This window comes from Vanacampus margaritifer, chromosome 6 (assembly GCF_051991255.1).
Source record: "Vanacampus margaritifer isolate UIUO_Vmar chromosome 6, RoL_Vmar_1.0, whole genome shotgun sequence".
Taxonomy (NCBI): Eukaryota; Metazoa; Chordata; class Actinopteri; order Syngnathiformes; family Syngnathidae; genus Vanacampus; species Vanacampus margaritifer.
In genome coordinates, this window is record NC_135437.1 from 6228370 (window position 1) to 6240013 (window position 11644).

Sequence of the window (11644 nt, forward strand, 5' to 3'; positions counted from 1 at the left end):
TTATTTGTCATTTCACACTGTTTTTTAAATTTATTTTTATTCCCAATTAGACCGAAAGAAAGAATAATTAATACATGGATTGGGAGGAAGGACATTGTTATTATTATTAATATTATTATTATTATTATTTTCAATTAAAAAAACATCTGTCAATCTTTCATAGAAATAATTTAAATTTTTTACCTTCAATGCATTTAATTGGAGAGCATTTGAGAACACAAACGTGTACTCAATTTAAGGAGATAGTTTAGCATTCATTCATTTATTTTCAAATATTTGAGTAAATAAAAACATCATTGTTTCCCCCGTTAACACAATAAATTTTCTTTTTAAACAAAATATAGAATATTTGGTACATTAAGAAACATATATCATGTTAATAAACAAACATTCAATTAACATTCTTCTTCTGTTTTAATTATTGTTAGCAAGTCACATTGTCCCATCACTAGTGAGCTATTTTTATGATACCCGTGCTACTCATATTGTCCTTGGGGCTAACTGGTACACACTAGAACTATGTTTTTTGTTGTTTTGTCTTGGTTTATTTTAGGACACTCAACATAGCAAAACGGCATGTATGCTGAAGTAAGTGCAGTTGCTCTCTGTCATCATCTGCCCTCTCACTGTAACTACTCACCCCTCCCTTCCCTGTTTGCCAGAAGAAGGGGAAGAAAAGAGGTGGATTGTTTACTCAACTCTGCAAGCAGCAGCCAATCAAATTGTGCCCTGCTTAGAAGTCCCCTCAAAATAGAAATCAAGAGCTCATTGTCCGTGAGACAGTATTAGCAGTTATTGAAACCTCGATTAAAAAAGCTAAACATGATAAACTGTCAAATTGGTAATCGGCCCATGCTTGATCAAAAGTAAGTCTAAAATCTTAACCTTCAAATTTCAAGACACAAAGTCCTCACTAAATTTCAAATACGGCATTACTTTTCAATTTATTAGGGTTACGCAAGTCAAGTTTGTTGAAGAATCTCGAGCAGGGGTCAGCATTGTGGTGCCTGTGATGTGGTGCATTAGGTAGCCTCCAATTACCACAAGTAGCCCGAGAATAGTTCACCATTGATGGGACATTGTCACTTTCGAGGAATGTTGTACTGTGTGATCATTTGAAAATGTGAACACTAGCAGAGATTTATTTAAAAAAACAAAACAAAACACTGTTGCGTATCCATCTATCCATCTTCTACCCCTTATATGGGGTCACATCACGTGGGCAGCAGCTTTAGCAGGGAAGCCCAAACTTTCTTTCTCTTTCTCCTATCTAACTCTTCCAGTGGGATCCAAGGTGTTCCCAGGCCAGCCAAGAGACAAAGTCTCTCCCGCATTTCTTGGGTCATCCCTCGGGCCTCCTGCCAGTGTGACATGACCGGAACACTTCACCAGGGACACGTCCAGGGGGCATCATAACAAGATGCACGAGCCACCTCATCTGGCTCCTCTCCAGCTGCGAGGGTCGATTCCACAGAGAATGAAATGCATCCGCTGATAGAGCACCATTAATTGAATTGAATTTGCAAAGGTGGGCACTTCCGTCTCTCAGTTTGCCTATCATTGACGGCTGCCCACCTTCTGGCGAGTACTGGTAGCAACCTTTCGCATTAGTCAATACCTAAGAAGCATCGTTGGGGAATCTATAGTCCAGAAAGTATAAACCCTTTAGCCACAAGCGCTACTCAACCGGCAGGTATACAAGCTCGTCTCCACCTGTTGAATAGAAGCACCTGTGGCTAAAGAAAAATTGTTTCAGGGTTTTGTCTAGAAGTAGCTCTCGGTTTGGAGGTTGGTGATGCAGCCTGTCCTAGAGAGATTGGTCTTTGTCCAACTGCGCCCCCTTGTGAGCTCATCGACCCAATTCAGTTTGCCTATTAGCCTGCCATTTGTGGAGGAGAAAGTGTGTGTGTGTGTGTGTGTGTGTGTGGGGGGGGGGGGGGGGGGGCCTGCGCAGTGAGTGTGAGGATAACGTTCTTGAATTTCTTCATGACTTTCATCACAATACAACCCAACCTGCTGAGAAACTGAAGCGTGCAAGGTCTGCCTCTCACCTTGCCCAGTATGTAGGGACTGCAAGTCTGACATGCACCACCACGGCACAACAAGAAACTGTCTTTAACTCTTCCGCCTGTACACAGCGGACTTCAGCAAGCGCACCAATGCCTGTCACCTGCAGATGTTCTTTAATTACTCTGCCATTGTTGACCTCATCGACGGAGATAACTGGGAGTGAGAGTACATAGAACTTTGGATTTTCTGATGGCCTTTGTGATGTATTTTTGCTGGAGCCGTCACTCTTTACCTGTGCTGCTGAACATCCAATGAACGAACGTTGAGGAGAGACTAGACTAGTATGGAGGTAAATATGGTGCAAAACTAACTTGTAAAAAAAAAAGAGTCAAATTTTGTATCTGTAAAAGTCGTGATTTGTACCTGTAAAAAAAAAAGTGTACCTGTAAAAAAAAAATTGTATCTGTAATAAAAATTTGTAAATTTCAACATCAAGAAGCTATATGACTTCCTTAGAGGATCTATCGGCGGACCCGTTAAGCTGACCCATGAAATCTTTTTAGTGGTTTATCCTTGTTCCAAGATGTGTCTTTAAAACAATTCACTCCCTCCTTAAAATGGCTGCATAAGAACATCTTTTGAGTTGCTTCCAAAGATTTGAGGGACAACTTGGAGCTCCTAGTTGTATGTTTCAATTAAGACAATCGAGATGAGCCCTTTTGTGTGATTTGTAGTGCTGTAGTTGGTTGTTTCCCCCTCTTTTTTTGGGAATCTCTTGTATTTGATCCATTAAACAATTATTTAATTAATGTATCTTTTCATTTTTCAGCTGTTCTTCACATGTGACAACACATCCTTTTAGTCACTCAAAAATCTCATGTTCCAGCTGTCTCTAATTGCTGTATGTAGCCTTCACATATCTCTATAGTTTCAGAATACACAAAATGTGGAATCAGCAGTCCGTGTGCTGCTTGACTGCTTAAGTCATCAGCTTGCAAGCACCACAAGTTCTACACCTGTTGCTCAACCTACATCCCAGTGCACTGTTCAACCAGCAGCTATGACGCCTACCAGCAGTGTCATAGCCAGACCAGGCACAGTGCAGCAAGATGTCAGTAAGGTGGGGGCTCTAGGACCCAGATGCGGGAAGGCAGGGCAAGGAGGCAGAGGTGCAGTCCAAAAAGACGTTTTAATATCTAATAAAAAAAAACCTAACTTCAAAATACAACATAAACTGAACTAACAAAACATGAAGCTAAACATGACAAAACAACCAAGGCGAGACTAACAACATGACATGCATCCTGATCAGGCGAAGAGGTCAGCGTGACGTGGCGAAAGACTTACGACAGTTGCAACAGCAAAAATGAACCGACACAGACAGGGGGGAGACAACTGACTAAATACACCAACACTAATGACATGACAAGACACACCTGGCTGAGGGCACTGATTGGATGACACATGAGGGTAATGGGGAAAGGTGGACACAATCAGGGTTGACACAGACACCACACGAGGAAGGGCAAGTGACCAGAAATGAGAGGAGTCAGACTTTTCACAATAAAACAGGAAATGACAAGACAAGGGGAAAACATGACAGGGAGTAAACAAGACAGAAAATAAACATGACAGAACCCCTCCGTCGAGGGACGGCTTCCAGACGTCCCTTAAAAAGTTCAAAAACAGGGCGGGCGGAGGGGGCGCGGAGGCGGGAACCTGACACATCCCTCCAGTCTAGTACGGGGGACGTCCCGGACGCCAGACGAGGGGAGCCCGGCGGCGCCGATCTGGAGGGCGCCCCGGACGCCACACCGGAATAAGACGGCCGTGGGATGAACATCTCCTGTCCACCCCCATGGGCCTGACGCCGCCATGGAAGAAGCGAAGAGACCCCGCACGAGAGCGGCCGAAGCCAGGAGGCCCAGGGCTGCAGAGGCGAGGACGCCCGGGGTCCTGAGGCTGCCGTGGAGGCGGCCGACGAGGCGAGAGGACTTGAGGCTGCCGTGGAGGCGCGAGGACTTGAGGCTGCCGTGGAGGCGGCCGACGAGGCGCGAAGACTTGAGGCTGCCGTGGAGGCGGCCGACGAGACGCGAAGCCTTGAGGCTGCCGTGGAGGCGGCCGACGAGACTGCCGACGAGACTGCCGACGAGGCGCGAAGACTTGAGGCTGCCGTGGAGCCGGCATGGAGTCCGGGGGCTGCCGCGGAGCCGGCATGGAGTCCGGGGGCTGCCGCGGAGCTGATACGGGAACTTGGAACTGACGCGGAGCTGATACGGGAACTTGGAGCTGACGCGGAGCCGGTACTGGGGCCGGAAGCTGCTGTGGAGCTGATCCGGAATCCTGGGGCTGCCGCGTAGCCGGCTCGGGGACCTGGGGCTGCCGCGGAGCCGGGACGGGGACCTGGGGCTGCGTCGACCGACGTGGCTCGGAGACCCGGGGCTCCGACGTGGCTCCGACGGCCGACGTGGCTCGGAGACCCGGGGCTCCGACGTGGCTCCGACGGCCGACGTGGTCCGGGGACTTTGGACATCGGCCGACGTGGTCCGGGGACTTTGGACATCGGCCGACGTGGTCCGGGGACTTTGGACATCGGCCGACGTGGTCCGGGGACTTTGGACATCGGCCGACGTGGTCCGGGGACTTTGGACATCGGCCGACGTGGTCCGGGGACTTTGGACATCGGCCGACGTGGTCCGGGGACTTTGGACATCGGCCGACGTGGTCCGGGGACTTTGGACATCGGCCGACGTGGTCCGGGGACTTTGGACATCGGCCGACGTGGTCCGGGGACTTTGGACATCGGCCGACGTGGTCCGGGGACTTTGGACATCGGCCGACGTGGTCCGGGGACTTTGGACTTCGGCCGACGTGGTCCGGGGACTTTGGACTTCGGCCGACGTGGTCCGGGGACTTTGGACATCGGCCGACGTGGTCCGGGGACTTTGGACATCGGCCGACGTGGTCCGGGGACTTTGGCCGACGTGGTCCGGGGACTTCGGCCGACGTGGTCCGGGGACTTTGGACTTCGGACGACGTGGTCCGGGGACTTCGGACGACGTGGTCCGGGGACTTCGGACGACGTGGTCCGGGGACTTCGGACGACGTGGTCCGGGGACTTCGGACGACGTGGTCCGGGGACTTCGGACGACGTGGTCCGGGGACTTTGGACGACGTGGTCCGGGGACTTTGGACGACGTGGTCCGGGGACTTTGGACGACGTGGTTCGGGGACTTCGGACGACGTGGTTCGGGGACTTTGGACGACGTGGTTCGGGGACTTCGGACGACGTGGTTCGGGGACTTTGGACATTGGCTGACGTGGCACGATAGGGACTTGAGGCTGCGGAGCCGGAGCCTCATCAGCCTGCCACCATGGGGAGTGAGGAGCAATAGGGGGACTATAACCCGAGGATACCGAGAGTGAAGGATCGTGACGTAAACTAACGGGAGTGGGTAAGGAACCAGGTAAAGGGGAAACTATGTCATGACGTGGCGGTAAAGGTGGGGACCGGTGTGGTGAACACGGCGGAGACCCAGTTGAGGAGGGGTGACATGACCCGGTGTCAAAATAATCCCTAAATGAAAACATGTGGGGAACTAAACTGGTGAAAAAGTCCAATTGGGAGTCAGATTCGGAACTGTAATCCGTAAGTGCATTAATGGGAAAGGGACCTTCATTTTCATCATCGGAGATGTCAGAGTCTAAAAAACATTGAGGCGACAAAATGGTGTCGTAGGGCAGAGACTTGAGTGCGTTTTGCTGATCGCGTGAAAGGGGAAGAGAAGACAAATACCGCGAAAAGGAGCTTACTTGGATGGAATGGGATTGGATGGCAGGCTGATGGTGCTTCCGTGTCGACCGACGACGAGCCGGTCGCTTACGGAAGCTTCCCGCTGGGTCTGATCTGGGTCGGTTCATTCTGTCAGTAAGGTGGGGGCTCTAGGACCCAGATGCGGGAAGGCAGGGCAAGGAGGCAGAGGTGCAGTCCAAAAAGACGTTTTAATATCTAATCAAAAAAAACCTAACTTCAAAATACAACATAAACTGAACTAACAAAACATGAAGCTAAACATGACAAAACAACTAAGGCGAGACTAACAACATGACATGGATCCTGATCAGGCGAAGAGGTCAGCGTGACGTGGCGAAAGACTTACGACAGTTGCAACAGCAAAAATGAACCGACACAGACAGGGGGGAGACAACCGACTAAATACACCAACACTAATGACATGACAAGACACACCTGGCTGAGGGCACTGATTGGATGACACATGAGGGTAATGGGGAAAGGTGGACACAATCAGGGTTGACACAGACACCACACGAGGAAGGGCAAGTGACCAGAAACGAGAGGAGTCAGACTTTTCACAATAAAACAGGAAATGACAAGACAAGGGGAAAACACAAGGCAAACATGACAGGGAGTAAACAAGACTGAAAATAAACATGACACAAGAGATGCAGAGGTAAGTGACCATTACAATGTGATAGCTTGTTTTTGAAAAATGGAAGCCAATATTACATTGGTTAACGATATTACGATTTTAGAATGAGAGTACTCATGTGGTATGTAGCTTTAAAAAACAACAACTTTGTACCATTGAATTAAAAAAATGCATTAAATATAATATATTTAGAATATATATTTGTCTTTGAGTCACTGACAGATCCTTGACAATTTAATGTTCACTAATTAAAAACTTATTGTGCTTCATAGATGTTTCCCAGTGTTTGCTTCTCGAGGTCAGAAGCGCAAAAGAAGTTTGGCAAATCCTCTTAATGTTTCTGTCTGTAAGTTGATAGAACTGTAGTTCTGTCTGCTATCAACAAACATAGAAAAAACGCCAAAAGAGGAAACTTTTCTCTTGGAAGCGGGTCTTAGGAGGAGGACCATAAATATGGGTGACAATGCCGACCACGCGGAGGTAAGCCTAAAAGACAATTCTACACTTGAGTCTTGTATTGTTTTTTAATGTTTTGTTTCCTTCTGTATATGTGTGTTTCCATTACCCTCAGATTTGCGCAAAATGCAAGTTGCGCAAAAGCAAACTGTTCATGGAAACACTGTAATTTCAAAAAATGCAAATATCGCCCCAAAAAATTTACGCTCCCATTGTTTTTGAGACATGTCTAAATACAAGTATTTCGCAAAAGTGTAATGAAAATAGTGTTGCACGGGGGATACTGGTGCCAGTACCGTACCTTGATGTTTTGGTGTCAAAAACGGCTCAGTATAATTTTTTTCTTAGTACCGGTACTTAAAAAAAATAAATACGAGACAGCCCACCAACTCTGTTTTATATCTACCGGTATGTGGAAAACGTCTTAAGTAAGCAACACGCCTCTTTCCGCGTGTGTGCGAGAGGGCGCAGGAAGATAGCTTCACGCACTGAAGCGCTCGCTGGACGTGCACTGCTCGTGGAGAAGCATGAAGCACTAATTAAGCTTATTAAGTGTAGTGCTCGCTGGACGTCCACGTAAGCTATGCAACAGCATTGGCATTGCCTACGCATGTTTTCAATAAGCACATGAAGAACACGTGTGGTTTTCAATTTTCAGTTTTAGAAACGTTTTGTGACAAGAGCAAATGTTTTTCGTGAAGAAGCAGAAGAAAAAGCAGCAATCATTCCTGCAGTGGACTTAGGGTGCGTTAAATGAACAGGCACACAGTAGGAAATCACAGTTATGCATAGTAAAAGCTCAGTGAACAATTCCAACCTTGAACAAAGTCTGACGAGAAATCAACAATCACATGTTGTTTCCCTCAGCAGGATACAGATTTCATTGTTAAGCTGTTGAGACCACAACATCAGCCTTCACACAATTAACACCCATGTGTGGATTGACCATTTGTATAAATTAGAGAGAAAATTGTAAAATAGAATGAATTGGTTCAATGCCAACTATGGTGCCATAATGATTGTCTCATTTGCTGTCCTAGGTTGTTTTGGACCTAATCAAATGGCCTGAGGAATCTGAGTTGGACGATGAAGATGGTTATTCCGTTGACTGTAGATGTAGAATAATGGGGTACTTGCGTCAGTTTGTGAGGACAGGTAAATTGCATGTTGATATTTGTACACATTTTGTAATGCATAAATGCAGATTTTCAAATGTGGTTGAAAATTAAAAGTTTGTTTTAACCATTTTTTCTTGTTTATGAACACAGGTTGTATTATGAGTATTAAGCATAAGGCAGAATTTTAATCAGTTATTTATAGGAACATCTGTGGTTTGATTTTCTTAAATGATCATCCTCTAGCAGGGGTCACTTTTTTTCCCTGATTTTGCAGAACCCCTGTTTTTTTCACCCCCCCCCCCCCCCAAAAAAAAAAAAAATAAAATAAAAACAATTATAAAAACTGTAATCTAATTGATTATTGTTACTTAATAGCATGCACAACTTAATTTCACTTTTTCTTCTTCTTTTTTTTTTAGAGTCTCAAGAGAATCTTAAAAGGCTCCTAAAGTTCTGGATGGGATGGGAGATACCCATGCCAGATATGAAAGTGGAGGTGGTGAGAGCGGAAAATCCCACGTCTTCTACATGCTTCCAAAATTTAAAGTTGCCTGGCCACTACAGCCATTACACAGAATTCAGTGACCATTTAAAGAACTGCATAGCCACAACTGATACTGGTTTTGGTTTGGTATAGATCAAAATCTTTATTTCATTACTTTAAATAATGTAGTTCTGATGTTTCGCTAGATAGGTTCTTATTACAGTTCATTGTCCATTTGTACGAAAAGACAATTCAAATAACTATCAACGTTTTAGTGTAGTTTTGTCATGTCTGGGAAGATCTGGCTTTGGTTGAGGGCCCTGAGTGGGTTCCCGCCCTTCCGCGGGTTAACCAATCCAGGCCCTCTTGTGCCTGGCCCCAGGTGTGACTAGTCCCTAATTAGTGTGGGTGTATTTAATTCCCGGGTGGTGATCAGTCAGCGTGGGATCATTGCCGCTTGTCACGGTCACCCCCGGAGTTCTGTCTGTCGTTTTGATTTTGTATCTTTTCAGTTCTTTGTTTATTTAATACTAACCAGTACCCTGGTTAGTGTTTGTGGTACAATAAAGTACGTCAGTCTAACCCGCACTCCTGCCGTGGTTCTCCTGCCTCCCTGCAGTTTGGGTCCTCCACCTCACACGCCGGCAGACACCACGCCGCTCCGTGACCACACCGTGACAATTTTGCAGCACAATGAACCAAATTGTTATGTCAATGTCAATAAAGAGTCTGCTTGCTGATTGAATAGTTTATTTTTAAATATACATTTACTGTAAATGAATGTGCTCCACTTTTAACAGGTTGTTTTCTTAAAGTGTAAGCAATTTAAAAAAAAAATACAAACTTAATATAGTACTAAATCATAAAATGTCATTGAGTGCAGGCAGTTTTAAACAAATAACAGCCCAGAAGCGCTTGGCTAGATCCTACACATAGTTTATACTGTGCATGTAGTTCACTGCAGCCAAATAATGGTCTACTCCCATGCATGTAGATGGTCCTGCTGGATCCACAGCAGCATGGAGTCCAGCCAGTTCTTGAGGTGTCAAAGGGCAGTCAGTTTCAGACACATAGACACAAGAGACGGTGTCGCTGGACACAAGGCCACTACTCTCCCAGTTTATCAGGGGGATGTTCAAATCCTGTAGTTGATATGAAAAAAATAATCATTGTCTACTGTTTAAAGTAAGTTTTGCTTAAGTACTTACAACATCATTAGACTCTTGTAAATTATAGTGCAGTCCCATGTGCCACAATTGGTTCGGGGTACGATTTCCCTCGCTGCTCATGGGATGACTGTCCCAGCCATCTTTAAAAACTTCAAGCTGGGCTTGTAAGCAAGGAATGAAGACATAATGGCAGCAGAAAAGGTGAACACTGCTGGACAGGTCCAGGAGATCATCTTCCTCCATTTGGTGCAACACAGCATAGTAGAGGCAAGTGACTGCTGTGTAGACATCTCGCCAAAGACGTTCAATTCTGTAAAGTCAATGTAATTGTGCCCCCCCCTTTTTTTTTTAATTAAAGAAGACATATAGATAACCTTTTAAACCATGTAAAAGAGTGAATCATATTTGGAAAAACAAGCAACTGGGTGCAACAATTAATCAACTACTTGGCTATCCAATTAATTATTTAATCATTTTTGAGAGCATGTTTGAATTGTTCCAAATCCTTTTAAATTTAAGCATTTCAATAGCAAATGTTTTTTTTTCTATTATCAACAAAAAAAAGTAGTTTAAAATTATAAATGCAGTTTCATAAATGAAACAAATATTCCATTAATTTCAATTAATGAGAAAGTAAGGGTGATTAAAAAAAGAACACAGCGGAATTCTTTACCTTTATTTTGTACATTATTACTATTTGTATGTGTTGGAATGTCACCTTTGAAAATTAGATGTTGCATCTCAAGGGGATATCCTGTAAAGCTACAAATCAAATGAAAATTAAAAATCATGCGATATGTGCAAAAATGAAAAACAATGGAAAACTGTAGCTTGGACTTGTGTTGTAAATAGCTTCAAGTTTTTAGGTTTTACAAGTGGCTAGTGTCTACCACTGGCAGTAAAGACAACCGTAAGTTGCCAATGTTGATTGCAACTGTTACTCGGTCTTTCATGTAATTGATATTTGATGAAAGTGGTGGAACCTAAACTTTGTCTTTAACATACCACCACAAGAAGAAAAAAATAAAATCACACACACTGAGGTTCTGCCAGGCCAATCACAGCCATCAACTGCTAAGTGAAGTTTTCATTCAGTTAAGCTCTTTTCTCTTTTTCAAATAAGCTAGATGTTGCCCGTGCTGCTGGTGGTGGCCACATTAACCACTTCAAAAACAAGAATAATTTGAACGTATTTACAACATGTGTATAACCGGAAGTTTTCTGTGTTGTTATTATTATTATTTTTTAATATTGTGTATTGATTTTGGCGTATTCTTTTTTTTTTTTACTCACCGTGTAAACTTACAAGGTTATGAATGTGGTAGTTCCATAAAAGTCTTCTAACGTACCTCTGATTATGCACACTTTTCCCTGCAATGAAGCTGTTTCTGCCGATTCCTCTTATGGAGAACATCAGCTGGGCTACATCTACATTTTCCACCCCATGGTCACCACGAACCCTTGAGAAGAAAATGTAACAAAAATGAGAACTCCTATTAATTATGCATTACACTTCACTGAAACGAAAACCTTAAAACAAGTCAATGGTTAGAACAGGTAGATTGACATTATTAAGGGTAGGATAGGCTAGTTGATGATGTCTGACTAACCTTTGAGGTAAGGCATACTTCTCAACAGCTTCATTGAAGAAGGCAAGGGTTGTGGAGGCTCTGTTATTTTTTGCAACAGCAAGATACATTATCTATGTGAGAAGAATATAATTGTCCCATTATGACTTCAAACAACTGTACTTTTTATTTTCAAATGGTCAAAGTGGGTTAACAATAACAATACCAATTGTAAGTGTCAATTTCATGCTGAGGAGCTCCGAAACATATTCCCTACATATTAAAATTTTTGGACAACCAGGTTTTGTTCTCCCCACAGGAACCGTTACATGAAGCTCCATTTCATCTTGGGCAGAGAGTAGACCATGCACATCAGTAAGGGCTTCAT

At 44.4% G+C, this 11644-nt stretch overlaps 2 long non-coding RNA genes across 2 annotated transcripts; one reads left to right on the plus strand and one right to left on the minus strand.

Annotated features, from left to right (window-relative positions):
- Nucleotides 1-5359: 5359 nt before the first annotated feature.
- Nucleotides 5360-9186, plus strand: LOC144053136 (uncharacterized). The gene is made up of 4 exons (XR_013294337.1): nt 5360-6941; nt 7958-8072; nt 8455-8534; nt 9139-9186. It is a non-coding gene; the product is annotated as an uncharacterized LOC144053136 (long non-coding RNA).
- Nucleotides 9187-9402: 216 nt separating this feature from the next.
- On the minus strand, nt 9403-11144 carry LOC144054286 (uncharacterized). The gene is made up of 3 exons (XR_013294637.1): nt 11038-11144; nt 9728-9998; nt 9403-9661 (listed from the first exon to the last, which is right to left on the minus strand). It is a non-coding gene; the product is annotated as an uncharacterized LOC144054286 (long non-coding RNA).
- Nucleotides 11145-11644: the final 500 nt, after the last annotated feature.